Source organism: Dunckerocampus dactyliophorus, chromosome 5 (genome assembly GCF_027744805.1).
Source record: "Dunckerocampus dactyliophorus isolate RoL2022-P2 chromosome 5, RoL_Ddac_1.1, whole genome shotgun sequence".
NCBI lineage: Eukaryota > Metazoa > Chordata > Actinopteri > Syngnathiformes > Syngnathidae > Dunckerocampus > Dunckerocampus dactyliophorus.
The window spans coordinates 26253142-26272065 of NC_072823.1; the positions used below are offsets into that span (position 1 = coordinate 26253142).

The following is an 18924-nucleotide window of genomic DNA, read 5'->3' on the forward strand; positions in this document are numbered from 1 at the left end:
CATCCTGCTGTAGGTCTTTTTGCAGGGCTCTGGCAGTGCCCCTCCTGTTCCTCCGTCCTGCAAGGCGAAGGCTTTGTTGCTATGGACCGGCTCATCATGTCTCGCTCCATTCACCAACGCCACGTTGCACCACATACTGTCCAGGAGTTGACGAATGCTCGAGTCCAGGTCTGGGAGGAGATCCCTCAGGAGACCGTCCGCCACCTAATCAGGAGCATGCCCAGGCGCTGTAGGGGGGCCTAACAGGCACGTAGAGGCCACACGCACTGCTGAGCCTCATTTTGGCTTGCTTTAAGGACCTTACATCAAAGTTGCATCAGCCTGTAGTGTGTTTTTCCACTTTTTGAGAGTGACTCCAAATCCAGACCTCCATGGGTTAATGCATTTGATTTCTTTTGATAGTTTTTGTGTGATTTTGTTGTCAGCACATTCATTTATGTAAAGAACAAAGAATTTAATAAGAATATTTCATTCCTTCAGATTTAGGATGTGTTATTTTAGTGCTCCTTTTATTTTTTGGAGCAGTACAATTCAGGAGAACAGACTATTTGTAATGTAGTGTTTCACCCTGTATCAACAGAAAATCAACTTTAAAACACATCTCAATTTGAAGCTAAAGGGAAAGAAAGAAATAGGGTTATATTTAACGATGCACTTGTACTTTATATAATATCGCTATCATCCAAACAAGCATATTCAGCTTTTCTTTTTAAGTACATTGAATTTGATCTAATCATTAGCAGCAAGCTTGGGGAGCAATGCGTTTAATTAATATCCATTACACCTAACTGCTCGGTGGGCTGAGTAGAAAACCCTGAGGAACTCCTTCACAGATTGATGTACGCACAAAATGCTCCAAACCAAACTGGCACAAGAGAGGTATCTTGCACTCTAAACACACCAAACCACTCATGTTTGATTAAAGTTGATTTTCGTATAATTAAGTCTCGCTCTGTATGATGAATATGAGAAGTGCGAGTGATATGAACTTGCCTAAAACGAATAGTGCATCATTAGCATGTGCTGATCAGACAGCGGGCGCTTCCGCATGAAAAACTGCTGCTCCGGCTTTTGTTTCCCCAGTTCTCTCATCACTTGGCGCTCTGATTGCACATCAACAACAATTTGTCTCCGGCCGCAGTTGGCAGGCCTCGTTAGCATCCACTAATCATACTCTCGCGTCTCTTATGCAGCCTGAATTATTATATCATATAGAAGGCACTTTGACTTCTGAAGGTACTCAGTGTGGTCGTGTCCGTTTTTTCATGTGTGAGCCACGTTGAGGCACTCGCTAAGGACGTTATGTTGGGTCGCTTGCCTTCTTTGAAGATTTGCTGTATTACCTCATTTAGAGCTGCCTTTCTGTGTTTATTTCATAAAAGATGGCACTCAGTTGGACCAGTCCTATTATCCTAGCATCGTATCGTAGTGTATTGTAGTGTAGTATTAGGGTAGTTTCGCACTTTTTGTCTGACACCTGTATGATTACAGGAATGCCGACAGATACTATGTGAGATCCCACTTTGATGATGTTATAAGCTAGTCCACTAGTCAGACATGGGGAATTTTTGAAAGTCCTGTACTTTCATCCCTTGTTTATTGTGGATAATTGGTTGCAGACCCGACCACGATAAGTGAATTTCCGCAAAGTAGGATTCAATATTAATAAACGGAATATTGTCATAGTTTGAGCATAGAAAACCTGTTTATGACTTTCATGAAATAACACCACAAAAGACACTTTTACACTTCTATTATTCTTTGTTTACATCACATTGCGCAGGCCATAGGATCTGGAAAGTAACAGATAGCCGGCGCTAGCATAGCAAGTTACCGAGCTAGCTAGTTAACTTCTCCATTTTACTTATTCTAAACTTAAAGTATTTCAAACTGAGTGGGGAAGAAAGACAAAGAAGCCAAAAACCTACCAGTTCTTCATGGAATTAGAGGAGAACCCTTTTTTCCACTCAATGCCGTGGTATGTCCGTCTCAGCCATGGCATGTCCGTCTTAGCCATGGCATGTCCGTCTCAGCCATGGCATGTCGGCTCGGCTCTGCTGGCTCAGTAGCCATAAGATTTTGACTTTATTTCCCACAATATTCTAACTTTTTCCCCAACTTATTGTCCAAAAATGACAACTTTATTTAGTTTTGTTTGTTTCTCATAATATTACAACTCTTCATCAATGTAAAGTCGGGGCATGTTTACTCTAATGCACAAAAAAAGCCATGTCAGCATGCTTGAAAGCAGCAATGTTATGTGTGCCATTGCACACATTAAATTAGACTTATCTAATGTGGAAATAACAGCACATAATTGTTACGTCGTCTGTCAGCAACAAGCCAAAGCTCTGTCTTTACCATCCACACGAATATGCTGAAACCGGAGTTCTCAAAAATCTTTTTCCAAAAGCTCTGTTTTTAAGAACAAAAACATCCGTATGCATGTGGATGAGAGGCCAAAATGCATAAAAAATTATGCAGTTTTAAAATATCCGTATTCATGTAGACGGGGCCCCCAGTTGTCTTTGTAAATTGATGTTTACATTGTAAATTTTCATTGGTACAGCAGTGATAGGAGTAGCAGATACTGGCACACAGGCCTAGAGCGCCCTCTTGCGGCTGTCACTGTAAAAAAAAAAAACATATATAAATCGCACAAGTCGCAGGACCAGCCAAACCATGAAAAAAAGTGTGACTTACTGTCCGGGAAATGCGGGAATTATTTAAAAATGTATTTATTTTTTATTTTAAAAATTAAGAAAATTACAAAAATAAATAAAGACAAATGGATAAATAAATAATATTGACAAAAAGACATATTTGTTTATTCTGTCCTATTTGATCCTCCGTATAAACATTGTAACTTTTGAGGGAATTGCAATGTGGTATTTTGCACACCACTTCAGCAGCAGAACCAATGTTGTAATAAGGAGCAAACTGCTCAGCCACTATTTATAGCGCTGATGAGTTGATTGTAAACAACAGTACGGCAAGTGCAACACACATGAGTTTCATCAGTTTCAGCTGAGTTGCAACATTTTAAAGCGCATGCTGAGGCAGACAAAGCTGCTGGATGCTGACCACTTATGATACTTCAAATGCAGTTACTGCGACTATAGGAGAGTCTGCAGTTAATTGAATAGCGATGTTAAATGGAGCATTTATGTTGTCTACCACCCAATAGTGTTGTTTATCGTCATAAAACGCGTACAATCAGTGAAATGCTCCCAAGATTGAATCTGGTTAGTGCAACATGACTGAAAGTTAATTACAAACGTTTCTTCCAGACTATAAAAAAACAACAAGCTGACTAAATTGTCTTGACATTATTTAGCACGCCTCCTCGGCTAGTATTAGTGTCGTCTCGGTGTTTGGCAAATGAACACAATCCCATTCAGGCCGCATGTGATGTATCGGCGCCGTGTTTGTGCAGCGTGGCCTTGCATGCTCGGCGGCGTTGACATCACTATTAAATCCTGACATGGCTGCTGACAACGCCGCCCCCACCACTACTCCCCACCTCCGCATCCTCACAGCTGGAGATCAATCAGAAGTAATACATATTTAGTTCAGACCTTTTCACTGGGCTCCCTTGTGTGATTGATACACTGCAACACTCCCAGAGCGCTCGCTCCTTACACCTTTACTCAGTCACTCACACGCATCGTCCTTGGAAACATGCTCAAATACGTCTAAATACAGTACAACCTCTACTGACCCTTGCCAGATGCTCCACTTTGTATTTCAGAACATTTGCTGTCATAGGAAATCATGTAAATAGAAATCATCTGTTCCAGAGTCAAGCTGTGACCACCAGAAAACCTTGATTAACTATACAACTTTATCACTTCCAATACCCATAACGCAGCCTTGAGTATCGGCCGATACTGATACTGATCATTCATACTTTTATGGCTTATTTTGCGCTGTGGAATGTTTGGCTTGATCAAGTGATATTACTCAAACAGAGAACAAAATAAGAAACAGTAATTTAGTATAAGAAAAAAAAACACTTTCTCACACTTTGTGGGTGTTTTGGTGAGGCTGTTCGTGAGGGTTGGAGTCTCAAGCATCGATGGGAACAGGGACAAACATTCCGATTCTTCCGGCATCATTCAAATGTTTTTATTTTGATTCCTAGTATCGAAGCCCGCTTCACCGACCAGAAGAAATAGCCACGAACACCAATGAGGAAGAAGCCCGTGAGCACCAGCGAAGAAGCAGCGGCTGAGAAGTTTGACTTAACTTCATAAAAAAAAGAGCGGTTGGCTCAGTGCAACATTTGCAACACAACGCTGTCATGCCAAGGAGCGCATGACCAACATGATTAATGTTAACATATTCATGGTGTAGAAATAACACAGTATCTCGTCTCTGATGCGCTACGTTGGCCGGTTGAAAAAAAGTGGTGTCCATACTGTACTGGATTAGTATAAGTTGCATCCAGACGGGAACCAATCACTGAGTGAAAACGATGTAATAAAACGATGTAATACACAAGGCGCATGTGGCGCTGTGAACAAGCAACGTGACACACCAAACCACAGAAGAAGAAAAAGCGCATGCGCATAAGTCCGTCTTCTTCCGCTTTTCAAGACTTGTGAGCTGTGGAATTACTTCTGTGAGTCGTTATGGAGCACAAGACAACAAAACATGAGAACTGGGGTGAATCATGTCCTTCCTTTGTCATCAAAGCTCACTTCTGGTGACGTGATGGCGACGAAGCGGCGGTGGGTCGGTGATGTCATTGTTCTCGTATTGCCTGTATACACGCCAACGACAAGCCAGCGTTTTCAGATTTTCCCTCTCTGGAGGATAATACCGTTTCAGGTCACCGAGAAACGCCTTTCCCGTATGGATGAGAGGCTGAAACGATAAAATACTTTTGACATTTTGACCTGAAAACGGTTCCGTGCAGATAGCCCCTAAATGACATCTGTCTCATGCCAATGTAACCCAGGGTTTCAGGATGCTAGCTGATGTGGAAGTTGGGTGTAAATAAAGGACGGCTACGGCGAGGCAAGTTTATCATTTTCACAGTCTCTGTTAGCAACAGTCAAGGGACCTTCTCAACTCACACAACACACTTCCGGCCTTCAAAATAACAGCGCTGTGGGCTATATCCTGTCTACCTGTGTTAACAAAATGAGGGCGTTATGAAGAAAAATAGCTCACGCCAACATTGAGGCAGCAAACAAAGTATACTATCTTTCAAAAGTAAACATTTTATAATCCAGTAAAAAGAAACTTGATAACGTTTATATTCAAATTGAATGTTCTGATATTTATATACTGGTTGAATAGCACCGTAAGAAATTCATAGTAAGGCTGATAAAAGTACATATTGTTAAACAATTCATGTTTAATTCAATTCAGAAATTTCATCCAAAAAGAACTCTGGTGAGCGCTCTCATTTAAACCAGGCAAACTTTTATGACCCTGCCCTCTAAAAGCATCGGAATCAAGAATCGTTAGGAACCAGAATCAAAACGAGTATTCGGCATCGGAAACGTAATTGTACAAATTCAGACAAACTATACTCTTTGTGCTGTTTTTCGTGGTGCTGCTTTGGATGCGCAATGTGGTTGGTCGTGTTGAACTTTGCAGGTTCTGTGCCAACACGGACGACTTGTGCATGGCGGGTTTTGCTTTTGGTTGTCTTTTTTGGACTTTGACTGCTGCATCTTAGTCAGCACACTTTGTTGATGTTTTTGGTCGAATTTGGCGTATTTGAGGATATATCATTAAAAATAAGCATGACATGACTGTACATGACTGTACTTGTATTCGTCAAACGAGTGACAATTCTTAGGCTGATCATGATTCTAAAAATGCATGACATTCAAATCTGTGATGCAAAATTGATACCTATGTGACATACCTATGACGTGCATTACACCGCATGCACAATTATTAGGCAAGTGAGTATTTTGACCATATTGTCATTTTTATGCATATTTTCTCTAAGCTGATTAATCTTGAATGCTATGTGCATGTGTGTACAGAGTGAAGGGGTGTGCACAATTGTTAGGCATCTTTTTTTCCTCTGGCAAAATGGGCCAGAAAAGAAATGTAACCGACTCTAAAAAGTCAAGAACTTTAAAGCATCTTTCAGAGGGATGCAGCACTCTTGAGATTGCCAAGATACAGTAGTACCTCGCATAACGTAAACCTCCTTTTACGTAAATTCTTTACGTAAATTCCACTGAACGTAAAGAATTTACGGAAAGTTTTTGCATCGTATTATGTAAGAAATTCCATATAACGTAAAGCGTCAAGTCGGTGCAAGTTCAGAAATTCGATTTGAATAGCTCGCGCGACAGAGAGAGGGAAATGTTTTCCATGACTAACAGAGTACACTTGGTGACGCCTTTACGCTCTCATTGGCTGATTATCGGGGCACCGGCTACGCTCTCATCTCATTGGCTGATTATCGGGGCACCGCCTATGCTCTCATCTCATTGGCTGAGTATGTGAGTTTGTGTGAGAGACAGGCTTCTCCCTTCAACCTCCATTCGTCATCGTAGTCACCTTTAAACTAGTTGATTGTTTTTGTTTTTCAGTTTTATTCATTTACAGTAATCTTATTTATTCCCTTATTTTATATTGGAATGTTACTCTACTATGTTTATGCTAACGTTTTCTTATATTTTCCCACCATATTTGGTGGACTTTGAATATTTTGAAGGGCCAAAGGTGTGAGTTTGGTAAGATCTTGGAACGGTTTAGGCTATTTACATGTATTTTACGCTTCATATAACGTAAAAACCCTATAACGTAAACGTTCTCGGAACGGATTATTTACGTTGTAGGGGCGTCTACTGATCAAAAGTTTTGCGCGTTGAGAGAAAAAGATGCAAATTAACCGCCAAATATTTGAGAAAAATCAAACGTGAAGCTACCAGGAACCCATTATCCTCCAGTGCTGTCAAATTCCAGAACTATGATCTACCAGGAGTGTCCAGAAGTACGGTACATGGTGTTCAGTGCTGAGAGACATGGCCAAGATAAGAAAGGCTGGAACCCGACCACCACTGAAGAAGACACAAGTTGAAACAAGGCTACGACTAGGCCAAAAAATATCTGAGGACAGATTTGTCAAAGGTTTTATGGACTGATGAGAGTGACTTTTGATGGACCAGAGAGATGGGCCCATGGGCGATCAGCAATGGGTGTAGAACTCCACTCCTACTCAGACACCAGCAAGGTGGAGGTGGAGTACTGGTATGGGCTGGAATTATTAAAGATGACCTTGTTGGGCCTTTTTTGGTAGAAGATGGACTCAACCTCAACTACTAAACCTATTGCCAGTTTCTAGAAGGCACTTCTTCACACAGTGGTACAGAAAAAGTCAGCATCTTTCAAGAAGACCATGATTTTTATGCAGGACAATGCTCCGGCTCATGCATCAAAGTACCCCACAGGGTGGCGAGCTAGTAAAGGCCGTAAAGGAAAACTGAACCTTTTTTTGGAATTTTGCCCATCATCCACAATCCTTATGTGAGACATGACCACATATTTCTTTCCCTTCTCTGTGTGTTTTACAGAGCGGAAACGAGTTAGCGTGATGGAGATAACAGTCATATGGGACCCAGCTATTTCAATGATAAAGCCCTCCAAAAAAACCCTCGAACAAGGTTTCATGCTTTCATATCCAGGCTGTGATCATGCATTAATAGGTACATTCATGATAACATGTAATACTTACAGCATTACCTTTTTCTGATCATTTTAAACATTACCGGAACTTTTTTCCTAGGCGCTTTGATTTCATATAGCCTATAGGAGCTAATGCTACTTGCATCAACAACAACAGCATTAAAACACAGATGACTACTTTTGGAGAAATGAGGAACCAGAACCTCCTTTTTTAAGCCTGACTGTATGGAGGATGAGTTGCAGGTTATCAGGTAAGACGCTCCCTTACCCCCCTTAGCGCTAGTGCTAAACGTTTCATTGATAACAGTATAATGAAAACAGTCGCTTACATTGTCTGCTCTCATTGGGATGGCGATGGTGTCTTTCAGCACAAGACTTGTACTCCAGTTTTCAGGTATAAAATGCTGACAGAAAAACGAGCATCTTGTTGAATCTTCGTAGCAAAGTTGAGAGCCAGTAGTATCCACGCTTCAGTCTTTCCCGTTGCGGTGGCAGTGACGCTGAGACTAGCAAGGCGTTGTGAATATGGTTATTCGTGTTGGCTGCTACAGTAACAATATTGCTGTAGCTTGTTTATAATACAGGTCAGTTATGTAAATGGAACACTGTTGGTGTTTAGGTTTTTGTTTTATGGGTCCCTTGATATCCATTGTTAGCTCAGTCATGCTAACTTGTTTTCTCTCTTTAGAACACACAGAAAAGCGCTATGCAAGGGAAAAACCATTTACATATAAACCAAGCTACAGCGATATCGTTATTATAGTAGCTAAGACAAAGAACTATTTTTCGCAGCGCCTCATGCCACTACCGAGAGGTAACGGGCCCACTCCAAAACAAACGCGACAGGACACCAATCTGTACTGACTAGGAAACAAGAACAAGCATATGAACAACTACGAATGGACAACCAAACAATCTGTAAAATATTAGCCCACGTTCCCTGTTGCGCCACATGTTACCTACAGACCAGTGCAGGTTTTAAATGCACAAAACCCTTGAGCAGATTCCAAAAGTGAGCATATTATTGATGTTCCATCGATGGACCGGTGGTGACCGGCGGGGCTGTAAAAACAGAGGCCGACATTTAATTTGCAAGCGAAATGAGATGAACTTTGTGTGAAAGCAGGTCACTTTGCATCTGTAATGGAAACGTCGTCACTGTGATCTACAACGTATGGGACAGACATTCTAGGCATGGACTGTATCTCATGGAGGGAGCACACATTGGATGGAGACGTCAACAGCGTCCAATTAGCTGCAAAGTCAAGCAATGCGACCGCTCGGAAGCCAACACAAGCAAACATGACAAGCGTGAGTGTACACTACTGCTAATACCATGTCAGCTACTGCTGTGTGGAGCAGCAACTGTACTTCATTGCTTTCAAGGAAACAACTTTCACCGCATGAAAAGAGGAAGCGTTTAGTGAGTTTGAACCCTGCGGTGTCATCACTCAACGAGGAGCTTTGGATGTTTTTAGGCAGGAAGAAAACAACAAATAAAAAAGCCCAAAATAGTCGTCGAGTATCGTCAGGAGTGATCCAGCGCTCCCGTGATCTCGTCGTTCCCTAAACGTTTTCGTCAGTCGAGGGTCGGCTCTGCAGTGCCTTTTGATCCGCAAACAACATCAATTTACCTGCTGTGCCGATTTTTGCGTGTGCTGTTAACATCTGCTTAAAACGCTAAAGATGGAGGCACAGCTGCACAGCGGCGGAGAGACGAGTCGTTCAATGAGCCATAAATGAAATGAAAACAAGGGAGGAAGGATACACGACTAAAACCATGTTTGTCTCCTTCCCTTCCTGACTGCTGAATCACTTTAGCACTCTGAAGTGAAGTTTAAAAATACTTTGACAAACTTTAAATGTTTTACTTTGTATGCCTGCCTCTTTAATTCTCCGCATGCTCTTGACAGTTTTAGGTCAGAATTATTCACCAACTCAGCGCCCTGTGGCGAATTATACAATGTAATTTCTTGCTGTGTATTTCAAGAAAAATAGATATTTATTTTTGTATAGTATACAGTATGTGTCACAGGATGAGGACCTAACGAGGATTAGTACAAGAAATTATGGCATAAAAATGATTAATTACAGCAATAAAGACAGAAGCATGTGAGAATAAAGCCCTACTTTTACAAGCATGAAGCAAAAAACAAGTTTGAAGTTGCGAGAGAATGAAGTCAGAATTTTGTGATTTTAAGACTATAAGGATTAAAAGAAAGAAAAAGTCCGAATTTGTGTTAATATAAAGTCAGGATAGTACAAAAAAAAGCAAAAAACAAAGACATTTTCTTATGAGAGTAACATCCTACTTTACAAAGATCGTATTTTCCAGACCATAAGTCACACTTTCTTTCCTGGTTTGGCTAGTCCTGCCACTTATACTCCGGAGTGACTTTTTTCACACGGACAGCTGCAAGAGGGCGCTCTAGGCTTGGGTGCCAGTATCTGCTATTCCTATCACTCCTGTGTACCAATGAAAATTTACCAATGAAAATTTGAGCAAGACGGAACACAAATGTCCCCAAAAAGGAAATCATATTCTGGAGATGACAAGCTGCAAGTAAACTCGTTATGTTATGTTGTTCAGGCTGGAGTTATCTGAACAACTGTTAATATGTTGTCTTAAAGAGTCACTGCCATGATTTATCAACTTTGCTTAAACATGTTCTCTATACTTTGTAATTATGTTCTACGTCGTTCGTTTTTTGAACGCGAACAGTAAATTTCGCAAAACTGACATTTTTGTATGTGCCGTGTTCGAAGTGGACTGAACGCCTCAGAAAAGTGACGTTGGCGAAGGGGCAGCGCTCATCTTAGACAGAGTAAACAAACATGAGAGGATGGATGAGACAGATGATGTTTACAGTGATTATAGCAAAGATTTGAGCGATGTGTCAATAGTTTGAGGAGGAAGAACCATCTGGAGATGAAATAGAGAACTTGCAGAGCAGGGAATCAAGCCGTATTAATTCAAACCACTGACGATGAAACTAGCCTGTTTGATGTGGAGGTGTCTGATGACAAAGACGTGCAGATGAAGATTGCTCGGCTTCAAACACAGTATGGTAAGTGCAAATTATCTTGGAGTCGCTTATCATTCAATTATTGTTTTAAATCGGTTTCTTAATGAGCGTGAAAGGGTCTTTAGAGCCTTTTTTATTGTGTATTTTGTCACAGTCGCTGCCCCGCCCCCCACGTCAACATATTGTTACGTAAGTATGTTTTATAACATGCATAATGCTTTGAATGCTTTTCGCTATGGTGGCATAGTGTTTACAATATTGTACAATATGTAAATAAGACATGACTTACTGTGTTCTGTGGCAACTTTGACGCCGTTCTCCTCCTTTTTTCCTGTGTAGCATAGCATCAGAAAGAGCATCGTACCATCCAAAATGAGTTTATACCGTACTTTCAAGCCAAATGCTTCTTGTAAAGGTTCCTTCATAGCAGTGGTCAGTGAAATGAACGGGAGGCGGTGGTACATTTGTCCCTTGTCTGTGTACTTGCTTCCTTCACTGTAGTCTTGGTCTTTTGGAAAAGAATAACAGACTTACAGTGTCACACGGACACTGTGAACAGCCAGCGGCAACACAACATTTTGGCATGACTACTATTTTGATGAAAAATATACAGTAGCTGCCGCTAGAAGGGGTTGTTGCTAGGCGTTAGCTGAGAGCTGCGCCTTTGCCGACGTCACTTGGGAAACGCCCCTTTTCTAAGCCGTTCAGTCCATAATGGCGCCTGCCACATACAAAAATTAAATTTTTACAAATTTACCGTTCGCTTTCAGAAAACCAACAACGTAGAACATAAATACAAACAATATAGCACATATTTAAGCAAAGTTGATAGATCATATCAGTGACCCTTGAACAATATTCACGTTACAATAACAGACGCCTATTTAGTCTGTTGTTCTCCATTTTATTATGACTATAATATTGTTATGTATGTATGTTATTACTATAACTTGCCTTTCAAGATGAAATGTCTGTTCTTGGTGTCTGATTTTATAAAATAATTTTCCCCCAAAAATGCGAATTATGTATGTTTTTTTTCCTCTTCATTGTGCATTTTTGGCTGACGCGACTAATACTCCGACTCAGAATTATGTGAATATAGAGTCGTAAGCTGTAATTAAAAACAAAAACTGTAGTTTTGAGAATATATAGTTTGGATACTAGAAGAATAAAATCATGATTTTGTAGCAAAAAAACCATTAAGGTCAATTGTCATATGGAAAAAGGGCGTCATATTGGGAGGGAAAAAGGTTTAATATTTTGAGAAGACATATTAGGACACTAATGTTGGAGTTTTACAAAAACAAAGCTGCAGCATTACGACAGAGTTATGATTTTAGGAGAAAGACGCTGAGATATCAGGCAAACATTTCGTAATGATATGAGAATGAAGACCATGTTAGGAGAATTATAAGAATAAAGTCCTAATATTAAAGTCATCATTTTACAACAATAAAGTCATAGAATGATGAAACATTTTAATTTTAATTGAGAAAGTCATAATATTCTGAGAAAAAAAAGTCATCTTCCAAGAATAAATTCATGATGTAAAAATGTATACTATGAGAATGTTAGGAGAAACATGAATCCATATATTCTGCGTGTTAGTCTTGTATCGTATACTTGTACTGTATATCTTGCAGTATTGTATATATCTTGTCCAAACGTAGCCCTGGCTGATTGAAGATGTCATTACCTGACAATCAATAGCACACAATAGACATAATCCTTAATGAGCCGTTAACTGATTACCCATTCATCCTTAATGGAAACACGAAAACGCCGCTACTTCTTGATGGAACCACTCAAGTTAACGTTCGCATGACCTTTTTAAGGCGTATCGTTCTTGAAATCTTGATTGAAAAGTTTGAATGTGACAGTGATGAAAGGAAAGCGTCACCGCATGCTTTAACCACCAACCTGCTCTCATCCAGCATGCTTGTTGCTTTCCCGGTGTTTATTTATTCATGTGCCTCCACCACGCCAAGGTGCAGACCCGCCATGACCGTGTCTAAGCGATCCTGTATGCAGCGTGCAGCCGTATAGTCCCTCCCCCTGCTGGCTGACACGTAGCTTTACCGCCGCCATCGCCATAGTGGCTAACCTTGACACGCTCACAGGTGAGGTTTTAATGGCCGCCTGCTAAATTCTCATCAGATTTGCAGGCCACAAGGCCCCTCATTGACATGCGAGAGTTTGTTTATAGTCAAATCCATCCCTCAGGCAGGAGATACTTTGCTGCAGGCGAAAGTGTAAGCGATCACGTGGATGCAAAGGTTTTGCCAAAGAGCCTTGACATGACAAAGCACAGGTGCCCCATTTCACGCTTTCTCCTCACCATTTAATCACTGCAACTACTGATATCTGCCTCAAACACTTTACGACACAACAATGGCGGCTGTTTACAAAAGATCAACGCGAGTGGGAGTGTAAAAATAAGTCAAGCATAATAATACATTCTAAAAAAAATCAAATCAGTCTTAACTGTAATGACAAAAGGTTGTGGACGTCTGCCAGTGAGCCTCAACTGGTGGATCGGGACCCAAAAGTGGGTCAGTAGGTCATGGGTCTATGCCTGGGAAAAAAAAAAAAAAAAAAAAATCTAATGAGCCGATGTCCGTGACTTCACCTCGTGTGCACCTCGTATGTGCTATTCGTTTGCATATGCGTGCCATGTTTATGGGCAGCTTTGTCAAAAATACAGTCATGGAACAAATGATCAGACCACCCTTGTTTCACCATTCTGTCCTCTATTCATGCCGTGCTCTTCTCCAGCAGATATCTGCAACTGGGTGTCATGGAACAAATGATTAGACCACCCTTGTTTCTTCAGTTTATTGATCCATTTTAATGCCTGGTACGACTAAAGGTACATTTGTTTGGACAAATATAACGATGATAACAGATATAGCGCATAAGAGTTGAATTTAAGAGCTGGTATCTAGCAACTTCCATGCTTTCCTTGATAATAACCAAAATCACTTACGTTTTTGCACAAATAGCTATAGCATTGCACTGCCAAAAGTCTAACTCTTATGATTGGAACGTGACAATAATAATATAATGACTTTCTTTGCAGTTGGACCTCGCTTATTTTTTTTATTTGACTATTTTGCTTGTGTAAACAGAAGTTAAGCACAGCATGGTTTGTTCTAAGTCCAAATGTCTATAAATGTTTAAGCTTTTTTCAAATGGTCCTTTTTTTTCCCATTTTTCCAAGTGTATGGATGATTGATAGCCGAGGTTTGTTGAATGACGTGTGTTTGCTGCGGCGTGTGCCAAACAGTCAGCACTTCATTCTGGAATCAAACCAGACACCAGTGGTGACCACTCTACCGTCACTAATAGCTAAGATGGACACTGAGGTTATATCCGTGTTTCTTTTGTTTTGTTCCGGAGTTGACTTTCATTCACAAAAAAGAGCATGACAGCATAAACTGCCTCCGTCCTAAAGCAGCGAGTGCAAAGCTAACAATTAGTCACGCCTCATTCTGCCAAGGTTATTGGACTAATTACTCGCTACAGATGCAGGTAGTTATGCTAATGGGAACGATCGGCGGAAAGGTCGCTCCTCGTCCTTACCTGGCGACCACACGGTCATAGGTCAAGGATGTTGAATTATGTTGAGCATGCTGCGACATGGAGCTCATATATTTGACACTTTCCGTGTCTTGGAAAGGTCAGTGTGTGTGTGTGTGTGTGTGTGTGTGTGTGTGTGTGTGTGAGAGCGAATGCTGCACATTTATTGAAGCTGTTTTATTAGAAGGCTGTCCTATTTACACCTTTATATGTGTCAGTTTGAACATACAGTACAGTATAATAAAAATATATCTATACGTAATATATTTCAATAAATCAATAATGATTTCATTTTCTGTATTGTTTCATGTAGACTACAGTATGTGCCTGATATCAATTTATCATGTTATAATAAATAATAGAACATATTACTGAATAAATGGTATAATAATTGTACTAAATAACATATTTTAAAAACGTCATATAAACATCCTCGTTATGTTCATATTTGAACTTTTTTTAAATTATTTAATTCAATTTGATGTAACTGTGCCACTGGTCGCCCTCCATTTTATTAGATTTTCTTTTCCTATACCAGAAATTAGTCAGTTACTATGTCAAGCTGTGGCCACTTCAAAAAACAAAAACAAAATTATATTAACTGTACAGTAAGTGTTTCTCACTTGTTTGCATTTTTAGCTGTCTTGAAATGCAGAAAACAATGAATGAATACATAGAACATGATTTCATAAATACACTCCTGATCACAATTTTAAGATCAGTTGAAAATTGCCAGAATTTACATTTTGCACCGTTTGATTTTAAGGAGGTTAGAAGTCCAGCTTCTAAATTTAAAAAGAAGAAATGGGAGCAAGACAAAAAAAAAAATTAGTAAGCAATTTAAACAAGCATTAAAGTGAAATAGACCTGTTCAACAGCTGATCAAACGTTTAAGACCATTTTTGTAAATGTCCCTTGCCATCCACCCCCAAATGTTCTCTTTGGATTTAGATCAGGGGTACATGCAGGGTCCAAAAGAGTGAGGCTATTCCTCTGGAAGAAGTCCTTTGTCAGACGTTACCACATCGACGTGGGCCTTCAGGCATGAGGGATGCCCCCTGCAACATCTCCACATAGCTGCCGTTTGACGCCCCTGTACAACCTGAAGCTCCTTTGTTCTACAAAAGGAAAAGCACCCCAGATCATGATGGACCTCCCTCCACTGTGCCGTGTGGGAAACATCTCAGGTGGGATCTGCTTGTCATGCCAGTAACGTTGGCATCCATCAGGACTGTCAAGGTTACATTTTTTCTCATCAGAGAAGAAAACTTTATTCCACCTTTCAATGTCCCATGTTTGATGCTCTTGTGCAAATTCCAAAAAAGACCTTTGAAGACATTTTTTCTTCTTCAACGGCTTCTCTCGCAGATGCCGTCTGATGGTTAGTGCACTCTGCACCAGTAACAAACTTCATTTGGGCCCAGGATGGTCCCGTGTCTTGATGGACATCAAATGGGATCATGCATCTCAAATGTCTTACTGCGTCCAACGTCAGCAGCAATGGCGCGTTACGAGAGGCCTGAATTATGCAGCTCAACAATCCGACTTCGTTCAAAGCATTTTTGCTTCGTTCAAAGCATTTTTGCCATCAAGAGATCATGACAGTGTGAATGCCTGACAGGAAATGGGAGGGAATCTACATTTTTGCCAAGATTTTGGCTTTGAAAGGCTGTGGTCTTAAACTTTTGATCAGCTGATGAACAGCCTATTTCACTTTAATGCTTGTGTGCAATAAAGCATGTGTCAAGCCTGCGCTTCCCCTGCAAAATGGGAATTCTTGCAATTTTTCAACTGGTCTTAAAATTTTGATCAGGAGTGTATTATAATAATTGCATTAAATTCTATCTAAAAATAACAGCTACTGGATGTAAACCTCCTCTTCATATTGTTAATATATAGATATATATTTTTTTAAATGTAATTTATTTTATCCACTGGCCTCCCTGCGTTTTATATATATATATATTTTTTCCTTTAAGAAATAACAGAGTCAAACTGTGGCCATTCTAAAATGTTTTATCAATTACACAGGCAGCGTCACTTTTTATGTTATGTTTTTAACTGTGTTGCAATGTAAAAAATAATAAAAATAAGCTCTCCGGTGCACATTTAATAGCTTCAAACGGTGAAACAGAGAGTGCCACAGCGCCGGTTGCTTACCCTACGCTGGTTTATTGGCTTTTTGTCAGGTGTATTACCATTGTTCCTGTTCCAATCAATCAATCAATGTATTCATTCATGCCTAAAGGGGACATTAAAGGAGCAGCATGTACATATTAAAGACAAATGAAAACTGTAAACATGGAATTATTGTGCCGTTTATGTAAAGTGCTTGCTTGCAACCTTCGAGGCGTATTTTTCCCAACGCAAACAACCATTTACCTCGGAATTGGAGGTCACACTTTAATGCACTCATCCAATGTGACACCTCCGCTGTTCTGTTGCTGTGCATGGCACATTCTTCATCACTGAAATGTTGATGCATCTTTGGAAAACTCCAGCACTTCAGCAGGTCCATGAGTTCTTAATTAAAGACAAACGCAGGCGCAGGGAAGACTGCAGACAAGAGCAGCGTTTCAATTATTTACAAGCGAGGCAGCAGAGTAAGTCCACTTTTTAACTTGTCATCCACACGAGCGCGCGTTGACATGCAGCAGCAACTACGCTGTGCACACTGAAACACAGAAACACAACTCTTTAATGGTGCACACTCTAAACGCTACCATAAAGTCCTCTACACGTGCTGTTATCAAGACGGGGGGTGTAACGATTCATTCACTGCATCAATGCATCCATTTATATTCCTATGATTCAACTACATCGATCCGGGATTTGAAGCTTCCATTCAGGATGACATATGTATCGATCTAACGTCGTTTAAAAGGTCGATTGAATCGATACTACAAAATGAAGCATTCGATTTAAGCACGGCAGGCTTTTTATGGATGTGCTTATTTTTAACACTTTTAACGATAAGGACGTTAAACGACGTTAAACAATTAGGACGGTCAGGGGGGACGTCCTTGAAAATGCAATTTTTTCACGATGTCGGGTGTATTTTCATTCGTATACAGAAAAGTCCAACTTTAAATCTTTAAAGTCATGGATCAGAGCTTCAGCACAGGATAAGAGGTATGTAGGATATACATTCACTTTAATCAACAGATGAAATTTCATTGAAATCTGATGCAAAATATGTTCATTTTGCCCCGGAATTACGTGGAAACGAATACAACGTGCTGCTGCAGTCTTTATGACACTGGATTTTCTTCCCTGGACTTTTTCATGATCAAAAAAACGTAACTGTGGGTCGATCACAGCTTTTGTCTTGACTCAATGTTAAAGCAATGGGAACCAAAGGCACTATTTTCCAGTATGAAATGTGCTTTAACTTCTTTAATACTTGGGGTAAAGAAGTGAATGAGGTACCAAATTGAAGTTCAAGTCATGTATGTTCAATCACAGACTTGATTTGACGTATTTCAAAATGTTGTAACATTCCTAACGTGTCCGCTGCCAAGCTTGTGTCAGTGTATTCTTGCTAGTTGCTGCACTGTTCGTTCGAACGGCTGCTCATCAGGAGGATGATTAGCCCAAAAAACCCCAGCTTCCATCGGCCCATACAGGTGCGAAATTTTTCCACACGTAATTGAAGATACCATACCACATTCATTTGCTGAGGAATTTGCATAGTTTCCCATTTGCATAGTTCTGCAAAGTGCAGGTTTGATCACACTAAAGTAAATAATTCATGGCAAGCTATACCACCCTCTGTTCATCCTGATTTTGTACTGCATTTTTAAGTCATTTTTTGTACTCATTGTTAATTTATTCTTCAGTATGTCAGCATTATTAATAAGTCCAGTCCAGTATCCAAGTATTTATTTTACATTCACACTGGTTGCATTTTTGGTGGCTAAAAAGTTACTGAATCGATTTAAAGTTACTGAATCATTTAGGATCGGATTGTTCTAAATGAGCTAATATCGTCCTTGAATCGTATCGTCAACCACGAATCGTGATATGAATCGAATCATTACACCCCTAATCAAGAGGTTAATGTTAACGTGCGCCACAGAAAATGAATTGTTCTTTAACATCAAGTACATCATTGAGATCATAGCACTCACTAAACGTCCAATCAGATTGCTCGATGTTACTCTTTATGACGCCCAAAGCTTTTTCCAGGACGGTCCACATACAAAAATGAAAGAATGCAAGGGCTACTGTATGATGATATGATAAGAACTTACATATACTGAGAAAAAACTGCATCTCAGATTTGTGATATAAGTGAAAAAAGCATAAATTATGAACTTTGATCTTTGCTCTTTTTCCCTTTTTTTGCTGTTTTTGTCTTAAATAATCTTTGTAAATGTTATTTTCATGATATTCTGACTTTATTTCCATAACAATAATCCCATTATATTTTGGCTTTATTCCAATAATATTAAAACATTTTCCCCAACCTAATTTTCCAAAAATGACAACTGTAATTTTGTTTTATTTCTCATATTACGACATAAAAAAAATAATAACTCTATGCTACTAAAACATTATTTTTAGGAGTTTTTTCTCCTGAGAATACGACTTTTTTTTTTCTCAAATTTGTACTTTATTCTTGGATAATGACAGCTGCTTTCTCCATTTCTGCGGT

At 39.8% G+C, this 18924-nt stretch overlaps 1 protein-coding gene across 4 annotated transcripts in view; it reads left to right on the forward strand.

The window, feature by feature from the left end:
* Positions 1 to 18924, forward strand: part of lingo1a (leucine rich repeat and Ig domain containing 1a) — a 156874-nt gene that overhangs the window by 5708 nt on the left and 132242 nt on the right. Inside the window, exon 2 of one of the 4 annotated variants that reach the window (XR_008570397.1) lies at positions 14 to 16190. The exons of the other annotated variants lie outside the window; for them this stretch is intronic. The gene's annotated coding sequence lies outside the window, so the exon portion shown is untranslated. Of the gene's footprint in view, positions 1 to 13; positions 16191 to 18924 lie in introns of those variants that run through there. 4 annotated transcript variants of the gene reach the window in all.